At 43.0% G+C, this 16,943-nt stretch overlaps 1 pseudogene; it reads left to right on the top strand.

Annotated features, from left to right (window-relative positions):
• Positions 1 to 4,105: 4,105 nt before the first annotated feature.
• On the top strand, positions 4,106 to 4,617 carry LOC129150275 (ferritin light chain-like; annotated as a pseudogene).
• The last annotated feature ends 12,326 nt before the right edge of the window (positions 4,618 to 16,943 follow it).

Here is a 16,943-nt window from a genome sequence, read left to right on the forward strand (position 1 = left end):
AAGACTTTTCAAGGATCATGACGAAATAAAGGCATTTCAGAGAGGAAAAAAAATTGAAAGATTCCCATTAGCAGACCATCACTAAAGTGAATTATAAAAGAAGTTCTTCAGACAAAATATGATCTCGTGTAAGAAGCGATCATAGATGGAAGGTCTAGCGTGCAAGAAGTAATGAAAAACAAAGAAAATGGTAACTACGTGGGTACATATATATATAAACCTCAACTGTATAAAACAGTTATAAGGTCTGCTGGTTTTTTCCAAAGATAGAATTAAAACATGACAACAATAGTATATATCTCTGTGACTAAGATCCTTAGGGGTGGGGAGGGAGAGGATAAAGAGATTAACTTCAGACTTTGATAAGTATATATGTTAAAATTTCTAAAGTAATCGATAAAAGAATAAAAATGGAGCATAAAACTTCCACATAGTTGTAGGGGGGAAAAATTGAAATAAGAGACATGCGGTGAAAGTGGGAATCCAAGTTCCATTTCAGGATCATTAGACTGCGGGGATGGTGGCAGGAGAGAACATTAATGACATAGGCAAGAGTCAGGTTATGAAGGGTCTGGTGAGCCCAGCTGAGGAGGTGTATCCCTAAGCAATGTGGAGTCGGGGAAGTTTTAATTTAAGCATGACTGAAAATAAGATTTGCTTTAAGAAGCAGCAGTCTGACAACAGTGTGGATATAGACTAGATTTTATAAACACACGCGCGCACGCACACACACACACACACACACACGTCTCAGAAAGATAATCAGAAATCTCAAATTTTGCCAGTAGGTGAATACAAATGTCATCCATTAACATTCACAAGTAAATCTTGGTAGCTTCAAATGCAGAATTTTTGCAAGCAAGCTAACAGTAGAGGCTGTAGGCCATGGCTAGCCAAGCCAGGCATTTGCATGCACAGGACCCAACGGTTTGTGGAAGCGCCACTCCACACTGGCAGTTGACTCCCATTATTGCCATGTGCCATTGTTAGTGAAATTGAAATGCCGCTGCTTTGGCTTGATGCTTCAGATTAAAGTTATCGCTTGTGAAATGGAGAGAATGCTTTTTCTGTTATGCTCAGTTGGAGAGGTCCTGAAGTGAAACTGCTTGAACCGTTAGTTATATCATCCTTTTTCTCATTGCCATGGACATCCAGGCAGGGACTCCATAACCTCAGGCCCTCATGATTCCACAGGAGTCATTCTCCTATTGATGTTACCACTCCCACCACCACGAGGAACCAGTGACGCGGGAACTCAGCCAGGCCACATTCTGGTGGAGCTGGAATTCAGCTGCAGCCTGAAGGCCACGAAACCTGGGCACTGCGTTGCACTCAAGGCAGAAAGTCCATATCTTCAACTCTTGGGAGTAAGAACGCCCAGTGGAAGCGAGTAGGGCAACCTCAGCAAGGCTGACTGGGCCCCACGGTGTTTTAGAGATCAGTGATGTAACTCTTCCTATTTGAATTCATAACCCATGTCTCCCAGGGTGCACATCTGCCACCAGAGGGCCTGGGTGGGAATTTCCTCCAGTATCAGCCCCTGTTTTGTACCTGGAACCGGCACTTTTCTTCATTACTTTGCTAGAGCAGGTTCATATACTCAATAATTTTTTCCATTTATAGAGAGTTCTCCCTCAATGGCTTCTGGTCTACCTCCCTATCGTTAGGCTTCTGTTATGGTCACCCCTGTCCACCGGTCATATTTGTATACATCTGAAAAGAGTTCAGGGCTTCTCTTCAAAGTCCCCTCAAACCTTGAGTAAATCAGTAGATATAAATGTATCAATAGATACAAAGGAGGGAGATTTGCCCAATTCCTCTCAGAAACACCTGAGCCCTAGTTCATACCCAACTATATTACACTGGTGTGATTTGAAAGCAGCTTTTAAAATACCTTTAAAAATTACATTTTCCTTTTTAAAAATAAATGAAATTTTTACCTGTTGGTGTAGCTCAGTGGTTGAGCATCAACCTATGAACCAAGAGGTCACAGTTCGATTTCCAGTTAGGGCACATGCCCAGGTTTCAGGCTCGATCCCCAATGTGGGGCATGCAGGAGACAGCCTGTCAATGATTCTCTATCCCTCTCCCTTCCTCTCTGAAATCAATAAAAATATATAATAAATAAATAAATGAAAATGTTAAATAATTTTTATTGAATTGCAATTAAACTATCCTATATAATAAAACCCTAATATGCAAATCGACCAAACAGCGGAACGACCGCTCACTATGATGCACACTGACCACCAGGGGGCAGACGCTCAATGCAGGACCTAACCGGACAGTCAGACATCCTCCGAGGGGTTCTGAACTGCGAGATGGCGCAGGCCAGGCTGAGGGACTGCCCCCCCCCTAGTGCATGAATGCCGTGCACCGGGCCTCTAGTATATACATATGCAGATATGCATATAACTGCAAACAGTGCATAAATTTATAACTGTACTTGATGAATATGTCACAAAGTAAACACCTGCCTGTAATCAATTCTAATCAAGAAATAGCACGTTGAAATGTATGTTTAACCTTTTGCACTCGGATGTCAAGTGTGACTCGACACGGTTAGCGTTGGTAGCAGCTCGAGAAAAAAGCAAGCGAGTGCAAAGGGTTAAGTGAGGAGGACTTGGTGGGAGAAGAAAGGGAAAGCCTGAGATCACCCCAGGGTCTGGCTCAGATGACCAAGGCTTGTGGTGCCAATCACACAGGAAGAAATGCAAGTCTGAAGGAGAAAATTATGAGTATGATTTTGAACATGTTAAGTTGGAGAAGCTTGAGGGACTGCCAGGGTAAGGTTGATGCTGGATAGAGAGATTTGATGGCTGTGTTTTCCGAAACAAGAACCAGGAAGCATATTTTGCCATGGATTTTTGTGCTTTTCCCAGATTCAAAAAAGAAAGTTTTAATACCAAAGTGTTGACATTCTTGGGCTATTTCAATGTTTTAGGTAATTTTCTTCACATTTCTATGTTCAGTTTCCTTATCTGTAAAATTGGGATAATAGTTATACCTACTTCATAGAGTTTTGTAAGTAAATACTATTTCATGAGTAAAAAAATATAAAATACTTAGAACAATAGGAAACACTCAGTAAATGTTAGCTGTTCCCACTTATGGGGACAATAAGACTAAATATTTTAAATGAAAACTGTTCTCAATATTGGGAGACTTACAATTTCTTACCACAGAACAGGTGTTAGGAAAGAAACCAGATGGGCTCAGCTGGTAATTTTCTTAAATTGGATCAAAAGGGGCCTATCTCTGGTCCCTATACTTCGTTGTTGTGTTTTAATATATTTTTTATTGTTGATAGTATTACAGATATCTCCCACTTCCTTCCCCTTTACCCCCCTTCCCAGCCCCTACCCACCCCCACCCAGGTCTTCACTACCCTACCGTCTGCTCCCTATACTTTGGAGAGCCTTGGGTATACACACACAAATACACACACACAAATACACACACACAAATACACACACCACAAGTTATTAAAGAATATATTTATGCCTCTGTTTCTCTGGATCTAGAGCTGTTAAAATTACATCAAGCAATTATGTCTCAAAAAAAGACTTAAAAGCCCAACTGGTGTGGCTTAGTCGTTGAGCATCGACCTATGATCCAGGAGGTCACGGTTCGATTCCCGGTCAGGGCACATTCCCTGGTTGCGGGCTTGATCCCCAGTCTGGGGTGTGCAGGAGGCAGCCGGTCAATGATTCTCTCTCATCATTGATGTTCTCCATCTCTCTCTCCCTCTCCCTTCCTCTCTGAAATCAATATACATATATTTATATTATATATATTTAAAGACTATTCTTTTTAAAAGGCTTTAAAAGCCATAGTACTGTTGATAGTACTAAATAAATATAAACTTTGATATAGGACATTGGCAGAATATTCTTAAAAGAATAACATTGGCAGTGCCCTCGGCGGTCCCGGATCTGTCTTTTGCTTCAACAGTGTTTGGACAGAACAGACCCAGGGACGCCCCTTCTTCCAGCCTCCAGCCTCTCTCCTGCATCTTATCCAGTCCCCACCTTCAGAACCACCTCCGGGACCAGCCAACACACTGGGGTTTTTTTCTACCTTAACTCCTTATTGCCAAACAACTATGAGCTCCCAAATTCGTCAGAATTATTCCACCAAGATGGAGGCTGCGGTCAACCTCCTGGCAACCTGCATCTGCAGGCCTCCTACACCTACCCCTCTCTAGGCTTCTATTTCGACCAGGATGATGTGGCTCTCAAGTGCATGGGCCACTCCTTCCTCACGTTGGTGGAGAAGAAGCACGAGGGCGCTGAGCATCTCTTAGAGTTGCAAAACAAGCGCACTGGCCGCATTCTCTCCCAGGACGTGCTGAAGCCTTCCCAAAATGAGTGGGCAAAACTCAGGACGCCATGGAAGCTGCCCTGGCCTTGGAGAGGAACCTGAACCAGGCCCTGTGGAGCTGCATGCCCTGGGTTCTACCCATGCAGACGCTCAGCTCTGTGACTTCCTGGAGAACCACTTCCGGGGTGAAGAGGTGAAACTCAACAAGAAGATGGGCAACACCTGACTCACCTCCACAGGCTGGCCGGCCCCCAGGCTGGGCTGGGCGAGTATCTCTTTGAAAGGCTCACCCTCAAGCACCACTAGGAGCCTTTGGAGCCCAGAGGCCCTTGAGAGGCCCCTCTGCATCCCCTGGTGTCTGGCTTTTACCTGAGCTTCTCCCCAAAACTACTAGCCCTTCTTTTAACCACCCTGAAGCCCTCTCCCATGCATTGCACCAAATGAAACAATAAAGCTTTTTGCAGCCAAAAAAAAAAAAAAGAATATTAGCTTTCGATATTTAGCCAACAAAACCACAATATTTCCAGAAAGGAATAAGTATTTTCTGTGGGAATGATTTTGAAATTTGATGATAGAATGGACAAACATGTAAGATGAATTTAAAAATAAATAATCACTGTCTGAGATGGAGAGTTCAAAATGAGACTAGTCATTTAATGGGCAATATAACAAACAAAAAAATCCTATATAATAAAAGCCTAATATGCTAAGTGTTAGGTCATCCAGTTGTCCATTCAACCAATCAAAGTGTAATATGCTAATGATATGCTAAGGCCTCTCAACCGCTCACTATGATGTGCACTGACCACCAGGGTGCAGACAGTCCACTGTCAACCAGTCACTATGATGTGCACTGACCACCAGGGGACAGACACTCCAACTGGTAGGTTAGCTTGCTGCTGGGGTCCAGCCAATCGGGATAGAGCGAGACAAGCCAGACATACCCGGAGCCCTCCATGGTCCCTCCCCGGCCCTGATCGTGCACCTTTGGGGTCCCTCAGCCTGGCCTGCACCCTCTCGCAATCCAGGACCCCTCGGGGGATGTTGGAGACCCAGTTTTGGCCCAATCCCGCAGGCCAGGCTGAGGGACCCCACTGTTGCACAATTCGTGCACTGGGCCTCCAGTTATATATAAAATTTCAAAAAGTAAATATTACTCCATTTAGCTAGATTGTACAGGAACAACAGGCATTGTGAACAAAAAGCTATTTTATTTTAGAGAAATACACATAACATAAAATTCACCGTCTTAACCATTTTTAAGTGTACACTTCAGTGGTATTAAATACATTCACCTTACTGTGCAATCATCACCACTATCTGTTCCCGTAATTCTTTTCATCTTGTAAAACTGAAACTCTAGCTGGTGTGGTTCAGTGGTTGAGTGTCGACCTATGAACCAGGAGGTCTCAGTTTGATTCCCAGTCAGGGCACATGCTCAGGTTGCAGGCTCCATCCTCAGTAAGGGATGTGCAGGAGGCAGCCAATCAATGCTCTCTCATCATTGATGTTTCTATCTTTTCTCTCCCTCTCCTTTCCTCTCTGAAATCAATAAAAATATTTTTAAAACTGAAACTCTATACCTATTAAACAATAACTCCTCATTCTCCCCTCCCTCAAGCCCCTGGCAACCACCATTACACTTCTGTCTCTATAATTTTGAACACAACTGTACAGATATCTTTTCAAGATTCTGCTTTCAATTATTTTGAGTATACCCAGGAGTTGAATTGCTGGACACTTCTATTTTAATTTTTTATGGAACCGCCATACTGTTTTCCACAGCAGCTGTGGTCTTTGGGTACCATTTTACATTTCCATCAACAGTGCACAAGGATTCCAATTTCATCACATCCTTATCAACATTTTTTATTTTCTTTCTTTTTTTCTCTCCTTTTTTCTTAGTCCATGTAGCTAAAAATTTGTCAATTTCATTCATCTTTTTTGAAGAACTAACTTACTTTCATTGATTTTTGTCTATTGTTTTCTATTCTCCATTTCATTCATCTCTTCACCAATCTTTATTTTTTCCTTCCTTCTATTTGCTTTGGGTTTAATTTGTTCTTCTTTTATTAGTTCCTTAAATTGCAAAGTTAGGTTGTTGATTTGAGATCTTTCTTGTTTTTTTAATGCAAGCATTTATAGCTATCCATTTCCCCCTTACCACTGCTTTCACTTAGTCTCATAAGTTTGGGAATGTTTTGTTTTCAGTCATCTCTAAGTATGTTCTAATTTCTCTTGTGATTTCTTCTTCCATCTATTGTTTGTTTAAAAGTATACTGTTTAATTTTCACAATTTTCTTTAATTTTCAAGTTTTACCTTTCTAACCTCATTCTGTTGGTTAGAGAGATACCTTGTTGATACCTATTTATTTAAACCTATAGAGACAATTTGTGGCCTAACATTGGTCTATCCTGGAAAATGTCCTATGTTCATTTGAGAGGAATATGTATGCTGTTTCTGTTGGGTAGTGTTCTCTATATGTCTTTTAGTCTAGGTAGTCTATTGGTTTATTGTGTTGTCTCCTATTTCCTTACTTATTTTCTATCTGGTTGTTCTATCCATTATTGAGAGTGGGGTCTTGAAGTCTCTTACTATTATTGTGGAACGATCTATTTCTCCCTTCATTTCTGTCAGGTTTTGCTTCATATATTTTGATTGTCATTAGGCACATAAAATTTTATTATGGTAATATCTTATTGTTATATTAAACCATTTATTAATACATAATGTCCTTCTTGTCTCTTGCATACTTTTTTTTTAATCCTCACCCAAGGATATTTTTCCATTGATTTTTAGAGAGAGTGGAAGAGAGAGGGAAATACAGAGAAATATTGATGTGAGAGAAACACATCAATTGGTTGCCTCCTGCACATGACCTGACCAAGGCCCAGGCCAGGGAGGAGCCTGCAACGGAGGTACATGCCCTTGACCGGAATCAAAACCAGGACCCTTCAGTCCACAGGCCAACACTCTATCCACTGAGCCAAACCGGCTCGGGCTTTTGGGTACGTCTGTATTTGAAATCTATTTTGTCTGATATTCATATAGCCACTCCTGCTCCTATGGTTAACGTTACATAGAAATCTTTTTCCATCCTTTCATTTTCAACCTGTTTGTGTCTTTGGAACTCAAATGAGTGTCTTGTAGACAGCATATAGTTGGGTCTTGTGTTATTTTTTATTTTGTTTTGTTATGTTTTATTTTTAAATATTTTTGTTTTGTTAATCCTCACCTGAGGATATTTTTTCCATTGATTGTTTTTTGAGAGAGAGGGTGTAAGGAATGGAGGGAGGGAGAAAGGAGAAGAGAGAGAGAGAGAGAGAGAGAGAGAGAGAGAGAGAGAGAGAGAGAGAAAGAGAGAGAGAGAGAAAGCGCTATGTGAAAGAGACACATTGATTTGTTGCCTCCCAACTGGGGTCAGGGATCAAACCTACAATCCAGGCATGTGCTCTTGACCAAGAATCAAACCTGTAACCCTTTGGTGAAATGGCCAATGCTCTAACCACTGAGCATATCAGACAAGGCAGGCTCATTTGTTTTTGTCCATTTAACCAAGCTCTGTCTTTTGACTGGAGAGTTTAACCTATTTACATTTAAAGTAACTACCACTAACAAGGAACTTTTCTGTCTTCTTTTGTATTTAGTAGATTTTTATAAGCAAAACATTTAAGTTCCTTTTTCATTTCCTCTTCTGTATAGTTAGATCTATTTTTTGTGGTTACCATGGGGATTACATTTAACACCCTAAAGTTATAACATGCTAATTTGTATTTATACCAGCTGAACTTTAATAACATATAAAAACTCTGCTCCTTTACAGCTCTGTCCCCACCCCTCTCAGTTGTTGACGTCATGAAATTACATTTTTTATACATTGTGTGTCCAAAAACTAGTAAGTGCATTAGTATTCTAAATTATGTAGAAAACAAGATTTGGAATCACAAGCCAAAGATACAGTAAGCCCAGCCTTTATATTGATAATGGGACTTTTTCTTCTTTAAATGCATTAGTCTCTTAAATCATGTAAAAACAAACAAAAAGTACAATTACAAACCATTGTTACAATAATGCTGGCTCTTATAATTGCTCATGTATTTACCTTTACTGAGATATTTAGCTCTCCATTCAACTTCAATTTACTGCCTAGCATTTCTTACAAGGCAGTCTAAGAGCTACAAACACCCTCAACTTTCATTTATCTAAGAATGTCTTAATCTCTTCCTCACTTTTTTTTCTCTTCCTCACTTTTGAGGACAGTTTTGTCAATAAAGAATTTGTGATTGACAGTGGTGTTTTCTCTAGCACTTTGAATATATCAGCTACTCTCTTCTGGCCTCTAAATTTTCTGATGAGAAATCTGTTAATAATCTTATTGACAATACTTGTATGTAATGAATTAGTTCTCTTTTGCTGCTTTCAAGTTACTCTTTCTTCATCTTTTGAATGTTTGATTATAATCTTTCTTGGTGTGGGTCTTTTTTAGTTCATCCTACTTGGATTTGTTGAGGTTCTTGGATGTTTATTTATTTCATCAAATTTGGAAAGTTTTCAGCCAGTATTTCTTTAAATATTCTCTCTGCTCCCCTCTCTTTCTCTCTCCCTCTCTCTCTCTCCCTACTTTTGGGACTCCCAGGATACATATGTTTGTTCACTTACTAGGGTTCCACAGATCTCTAAGACTCTGTTCAAATTTTTTCCATCTTTTTGTTGTTGTTCCTCAACCGCAATAATTTCCATTGTCCTATCTTCAAGTTTTCTGTTCTTTCTTCTACTTGCTCACATCTGCCTTCAAGTCCCCCTAGTGAATTTTTTAATTTCAGTTATTATACTTTTTATCTCTAGGGTTTATTTATTCTTTGTTTCTTTTTAGGTTTTCTAACTCTTTGTCAACGTTTTCAATTTGTTCATACATTATTTTCTTGACTTTTCCCACATATTCCTTTAGTCTTTGAGCACAGTTAAGACAGTTAAACTTTTTGTCTAGTATGTCTGTCATTAGGTCTTTTTCAGGATCAGTTTCTGGTGGCTTATTTTTCTTCCTTTGAATGGGCCACACTTTTCTGTTTCTTTGTATGCTTTGAGGTGTTTGAACACTAGACATTTAAATCTAATAATATGATAACTCTGGAAATCAGAGTATTCCACATTCCCCAGGGTTTGCTCATTTTTGTTAGTTGGGGTTTTTTGTTTGTTTGTTTGTTTGTTTGTTTGTTTTAGGCTGTATTTGTGTCAAGGATCAGACTGAAGTGTAAACTTAATGTCTTCTTAGGTTCTTTCTGAGCCTGTCCCTGTGCAGCTATGGCCACTTTCTTTTCTTTTTAATCCTCATCCAAGGATATGTTTTTATTGATTTGAGAGAGAGAGGAAGGGAGAGAGACAGAGAAATATCGATGTGAGAGAGAAACATAGATTGGTTGCCTTCCATATGTACCCCAACCAGGGATCAAACCTGCAACCTAGGTATGTACCCTGACCAGGAATCAAACCGGCAACCTTTGGGTGTATGGGATGATGCTCCAAACAACTGAGCCACCCAGCCAGGGACCGTGGCCACTTTCTAATTTTCTTCATATATACAGTTGCTTTTGAATGTCCTAGATTTTAATATTTGGTTCTCAAAGGGATAAAGCATACAAATGAAGGGGGGGAAGGATGCAAGTCACTTCAGCCAGAGGAGGTGTGTCTCTCAAAATAGGGGTGGTGCAACAACAATGGCTTCCCATCTTTTTGTTTGCACCTCAGTAGCAGCAACCATTCCACAGATGCCCTGTATTTGGAGGACGGGATCATTGTTGCCCACCCTATCTCTCACACACTGTGCATAAGCTGCTCCAGGTACATGTGCACAGCTGTCTGCCCCATGGCTGAAACTGGCCAAAACTAACAGCAATTTACTGTCCAAGTTTTCCCTGGAAGTTGCAAACCTTCAAAGCTTTCCAGAGTTCCAAAACAGTTACAGCAGACAGATTATGTCAGTGTAATTATCTAGGTGGGGAGACTGATTCCTGGTGCTTTCCCTTCTGCCATGTTCCCAGCATTTTTTTATGACACATAATGTGAAGTACCAGAGGAAAATAGGGAAGTCAAAAATAATCGTCACATCATTAGTTTTATACATGTTATTAGAAGTACAAGGTTTTCTTTTTTATTCAGATATACTTTATATCCAGTAAATTACACAAATCTTAAGTGTACAGATCCATGAATTGTTACATATGTAATTGCCATCCAGATGGAAGATATAGACATTTATGATACCCCATAAAGACTCCCTTATGCACTATTCCATTTAATAACCCCTAAGAGATAACCACTGTTCTGAATTCTATCACCATATAGCAGTTTTGCCTGTACTTTACATAAAAACATAATCATACATACTGTAATGTTTGTGTCTGGGTCTTTTGCTCAATTTTATAAAAGTATTCATCCATGTTATCACATGCAGTTAATTTTTAATTTTTGTTTAATATTCCAGATATAACCATACCATAATTTATTATCCATTCTACTATTGATTAACATTTGATTTGCTTCTAATTTGGAGCTATAATGGAAAATGCTGCTATGGCTATGCTACATACATGTCTTTTAGTGGACATATGCATTCGTTTTTCTTGGACATACGCACAGGAGCCAAGTGGCCAGTCATACAGCTTATGTTCGTTTAGTTTTAGTATATGCTGCCAAATTGTTTTCTAGATATTTGTATAAAGTTATCCTCCCATAAACAATGTACAAGACTTCTAGTTTCTCTACATCTTCACCAATTCTTGAAGTTGTCACTTTTAAAAACCTTAGCCATTCTAAAATTGCATGTGCATGAGGTGGTATCTCATATTAATTGATAGCTGCTGAAGACAATTGGCACATGAGTTTTCCCTGGATCCTGGAAAAAGGACATGTCTGACATCTAATCAAGGATCAACCTGGGCTCCCTTTTCTCCATCCTGGATTAAGGGAGGGTCTCACATCAAATTCTTAAAGGTTCGGAATAAGTAAGGGGACCAAGAATCCAAGGTAATTGACAGTACAAAGCAGACTGCTCTCTCTCTCCCTCCAGCTCATTGCCTCTGGGTCCCCACCCCAGGTTCCTGCTCCCCTGAGTGACAGGGAAGGAGGATGGTGATTCCCACACACTGTAACTCTAGACAGAGGCTTTCTTTCTGCAGTGTCTGATCTCCCAAAGGCAATTGGCTCTCAAGCTCTTTTTTCCCCAGGTCAGACACACAAGACTAAGTTAGACATTTCCCAAAGGAAACTGACTACTTTACTAAGGGAAAAGTCACATCAAAAGCAAGATAGTACAAGACCGCAGGGATAGATGAGGCCAGAGGGAATCGTTTTTTATCTGGACAGAGTCAACTTCAGCCTCCAGAGGTTCAGCTGGCTCTAGTGTGGACACCAGATCACTTCTCAGAGACCCAGCTTTGCATGGCCCCCCGGGGCTGAGCAATTCATTCCACCAGAGCGACTGAATTCATGATGTGGGCCCAGGCTGCCTCCTGGCTGTGATGTGAGATGTTGGTCAGCGTTGCATGGAATGAGCCAGCCTAATCCTCAAGAAAGGAGAGAGAACTAACAATTACCAGTAAGTATGTGGACTTTTGTTTAATTCCTCCAACAAGCAAGATAGGCTAAAATTTGGCTGGTGTGAGGTCTTAGGTGATACCCTTTCTTTTCCCATTTCTGCCTCACCAGGTTTCAAACAAATGTGGAGCAGACTGAGAAGCCTCCTAGGAAAAAGAAACAAATTAACCTTGCTCACAGCTGGATTGCAGACAGGAGTCTAGATTCTGGAAGGAGGCAGGTGACTATGCCCAGTCCTGGTGAGGAAGTGTAAAACAGAAACATGTTGTTGATGGGTGTGTAATTGGTGCAGCATTTTGGGAGGCAATTAGGTGATGTAATTAAAACAACTTAAGTGTGCACACACACTCCTTGACACAGCAATTACATTGCTAGGAATTTATTCTATGGATTTTCAAGTATGCAAAGATTTGTGGATAAGAACATTCATTGTATCGTTGTTTACTACAGTAAAACTATAGAAACAAATGCCCAACAATAAAGAAACAATTCAGTAAAATAAATACTGTGTCTATTAAAAAGAATGAGGTAGATATCTATATGTGCTGATATAAAAAGATGTATAAGATATGGTAAATGAGAAAAGTGCAGAAGAGACTTGTAATACCGCATTTGTGAATTTTTAAAGAAAATTGACTATACATATATTCATACTGGAATAGAAAACATCGGAAAATATATACATAAGAAACTGTGAACAGCCCGGCCAGTGTGACTCTGTGGTTGAGCATCAACCTATGATCCAGGAGATCACAGTTCAATTCCCGGTCAGGACACCTGCCCTGGTTGCAGGCTCAAGCCCCAGTAGGAGGCATACAGGAGGCAGCCAATAAATGATCCTCTCTCATCATTGATGTTTCTATCTCTCTCTTCCTCTCCCTTTCTCTCTGAAATCAATAAAAATATATATACTTTAAAAAAGAGAGAGAAACTATGAACAGTGGCTACCACTGGGGACCTTTATTTTATATTTTACAGTTTCCTCTACTGCTTTGAATTTATTTTCATGAATATGTGTCACTATTAAAACATAAGGGAAAAATTTAAAGAAGGAACAAGAAACCAATGAAAGTTAATTTACCAAATAGAAAAGAGGGAATTTATCAGGTTTGTCATCAGAAGGCAAATTCAGCAGTAGGGTATGAAGGTCAATAAGACATGATGGCTGATTGGTGGACCCTCCCCAGCCAACTTGGCAACAAGAACATGCTGCTCGCATTCATTAAGCTCTAACTCTCTGAGACCTGATAACATGGCTGAGGAGAGTAGTGGTTCCCTTCGGCACCTGAAGCCAACTCCTGAGTCATCAACACATTAAGGGGGAAAGCGCTGGTGGCCAAAGCCATTGGCAGGGATTTGCACCCAGTGACAGAGTCTCGGCTCAGCCAAAGCAAAAAGCAGCAAGTCTGGCGGATCGCAGTCCCAGCCAATTGCAGAATAGATCTCCAACTTGGTTACCACCAAGTCTTGGTATAGGCGTCTTGGCACAGTGGAGGTGATGACAGAGTTGCAGGTATCCAACAACAGCAGAAGGAAGCAATCAGCAGGACTGGCCAGGATCATACACGCTTGGAGGCTCCCAGAAACACTTGAGGAAAATCTACCAGAGACTGGAATGTCTGAGTCATTTTAACTTAATGATTCAGGTTTCTTTAATTCACCTGGTATACTGAGGCATTACAGTAGAGAGCACAGGGGATACATCCATGAATAAGGTAAACATGAAATTTATTATGTTAAACTGGATAAAAATAAAATTGCCAATATTCAACCTTTTGGATCTACAAAAGATGGCACTTTCTTATGGATCAACATAAATGCATTCTGGCAAGAGAGAATGAAAACCAATGAATTACCCAATTAATTGCTCGATTACAATTATGAAAAGAGCTATGAAGGAGTAATCGGATCTAACCCAGTTGTGTGTGTGTGTGTGTGTGTGTGTGTGTGTGTGTGTGTGTTGCTGGTCAAGAAAGGCTATAAGAGTTACTTTTAAGGAAATGAGAATGAAGAGGAATTAGCTTAGTGAAGGAAAGGGAGGGACGTCATTCCTGGCCGTCAGGTGCAGAGGCCTTGGAGCTCAGGAAACTGGCCTGTTCCAGGGACTGAGAGGGTGACTGAGCCGGTGGAGGGGGCAGAAGTGGAAGAGGCTGAGGCCGGGTGGGACGCAGGAGCCAGCTCAGGCAGAGCCATGCAGGCCATGTTAAGGACTTGAATTTTATCCCATGAGATTTTTTTAAGTGGCATATTTTTTGTATCCAAAAGTTGGCAAAGTCTAGGGAACACTCGTGTTCCAAAGAATGTTCTATCCCCTTTCTTACAGAGGAGGCCCGTGCTCCAGCTAGGGGCCTAGTGCATGTGGTTGCATCAGAATGAAAATCTAGGTTCTTCCAAAGAGCTTTGTCTAGCCAGACTTCCCCTGGGCGGGTGGCCGGGGTGAAGCAGGCAGGGAGGCCAAGGAGGAGGCTTCCCCTTCAATCCCCCCCCACTCCCGGTGGCAGCTCAGCATCCAGGAGTCCTGGGGGAAGCTGGGCACAGAGAAGCAGTAGGTCAGCAGGTCCAGGCAGCTGCTGAGGCTCAGCAGCTCCAGCTAAAGGCGTGTGGGACATCAAGCGCCATGATACCCTCCTGCTGGGCCACCCCAGGAGCCAGCAGCAGGTAGTAGGGTGCCAGGCAGAGGGCAAAGATGAACAGAAGCCCCAGCACCATGGTCCTGGCCACATGCTGGTGCACCAGGCTCACATGCACCAGCAGGAAGACTCTGTGTGGGTGTGTGGGGGGGGGGGGGCGGCGAGCAGCCAGGCAGCAGCGTGGGCGGGGCCAGTGGTGGCCCTGGGTCTGGGCTGCAGCAGCACATGCCGATGAGTTCAGGCGAAAGCCATGGCCACATAGGTGGACAGGTGAAAGACCACCCCAGGTAGTAGGTGAGCCAGAGTGGCAGCGTGAGCGTGAAGAGCACATCGGCCAGGGTTGGGAGACAGCCCCAGGCCCAGCGCCAAGGTGTGAGCAATGGGCACCTCAATGAAGCAAGGAGGGTCATCCCAGGAGTTGCAGCCGCCAACACCAGGTCCCAACACTTTCCCCAGCCCCAATCCACCTCTTGCTCCGTCCTTGCTGGGAGGATACACTAGAAGCAAGGAAATCCAAGTGAGTGGGGATGAGGACTGAGCTCAGCCACCACCCAGGGGGGATGGAGAGGAAGGGATGGACTCCAGAGTTATTTGAAGGTGAGTGGGCTTGATGACAAGCTGTGGGAAATGAGAGGCAGATGTCCCAGATAGCTTGGAAATTTCCAACCTGGTGACTGGGCGGGTGGAGGTGCCCCTCACAGAGGGAGTATGGTTCAGATATGTGGGGGCACAGGCATGTGCAGTCAGCCCAAGCGAGGCTGAGCCAACTGTAGGTTCCGAAGAAACCAGGCTCGAATATAGAGAACCCAGAAAGACCCCAAGCCAGTGGGGGAAGCACCAGTGGGGGAACCAGCAGGGCATGGATGGAGGACCAGGCTTATGATACACTGATCCAGAGGACAAGCCTATGCATAGTGACCTTGGACTTGCCTTGGTGAAGGTCCTCTCCTGGGCTTGCCTGGAGCACCTTGGACAGTTCCTTTTCAGCTCTGTGCCAGGTACTCCAGCCTGTTTCCTACCCCCTAGCTTTTGACCACCAAGAAGTCCTGGATCTGACTCAACTCACTGGACAGCAAAGCAAAAAGAACACAGGCCCTGGAATCAAGCAGATTCAAGATGCACACATTTATTTGCCATGTGACCTTGGGCAAATTACTCAGCTTCACGGAGCCTGTCTTCTCTGCTGTAAAATGGAGATTAAAATACCTACCTCACGGTGCTGTTGGGAGGATTATGAGAAAACATAAGTAAAACTCTGAGCACTGTGGCTGCCGCCGGGGAGACACTTCATAACCATTAGCTCCCTTCCCTCCAGGCAGCACACAGAACTGTACACCCACACAGGCACACACAGGCACACACGGCGCTAGAGACGCAGGCACCCCAAGCAAACAAAACAACACAGACATCTGGGTGTGTTCCTCTCATCTCCCCAAGGCAGGGAAGTGCACAAGCCAATGTCCTGCCCCTATTTTGGACACACAGACAAACTCCTAGGGTGTCTCAAAACCCAGTTCCTCCAGTACCAAAATCTATCCTCTTGCCTTTGACTCTCTCAGGTTTCAATCCTTTGTGGGATCCTGAGAGAGAGTGTTCCTTTCTTGCTCTCTCTCTCAGCTCTGTTCACCATGGCTCTAGTCCCCAAGTGTCCCCCCCACCCCTCGCCACGAACCTCCCCTTGCCATTCCAGTAGATCAGGCCTCTCTTACCTCTTGCTATTCTGGCTATTGCAGCTCTCTCTCTCTCTCTCTCTCTCTCTCTCTCTCTCGTGCGGGCCCTTGGGACCTGGCTTTAAGGAGCTGAGACAGAACAGAATCCACTTCCACCCACACATCCCAGGACATGACATGAAGATTGGGCACAACAGCTGGAGTGGCTGGGGCCCATCTGTGGCAGCTGTGAGCTGGGTTTGTGGGGTGTGGCCAGGGCCCCAAGGGAAGGGAGTGTCATTCCAGGACAAGAGGACACAGGGAGGAAGATAGAAAAGCGTAAGGAAGCCCTGGCAGCTGAATGTCATTTGTGCTTACCTGACCTAGATTTCAGCTGTGGTTTGGGGGGCACATTTCTTGGAGCCTGGCTTCTCCTTGGGCTGAGGAGCCACTGCTGGAGCTCAAGATATTCCTGCTGCTGTCAATCCTAATTGCTCCTCCTCACCAGCTGGCCAGCCCACTCCCTCTACACGCTGCCTTTCCCACAGCCAAGCGTGCGGGCCCTGTAGCAACTAATCAGCTTACAGGTCAAGCCTTGGTAAACAGGAGTCCTCAGCCCATGCCAGCAGTGAGAGGTTTTACTCAAAGTCCTGGCTGGAGACAGCCTGGCTGTGGCATCCTGGGAGGGGTGGAGATGGTAAGGAGTCAGGATTCTAGGGGCTCCAGGCTCTATTTTCAGGGGCTTAA

The sequence above is a fragment of the Eptesicus fuscus genome, chromosome 9 (assembly GCF_027574615.1).
Source record: "Eptesicus fuscus isolate TK198812 chromosome 9, DD_ASM_mEF_20220401, whole genome shotgun sequence".
NCBI lineage: Eukaryota > Metazoa > Chordata > Mammalia > Chiroptera > Vespertilionidae > Eptesicus > Eptesicus fuscus.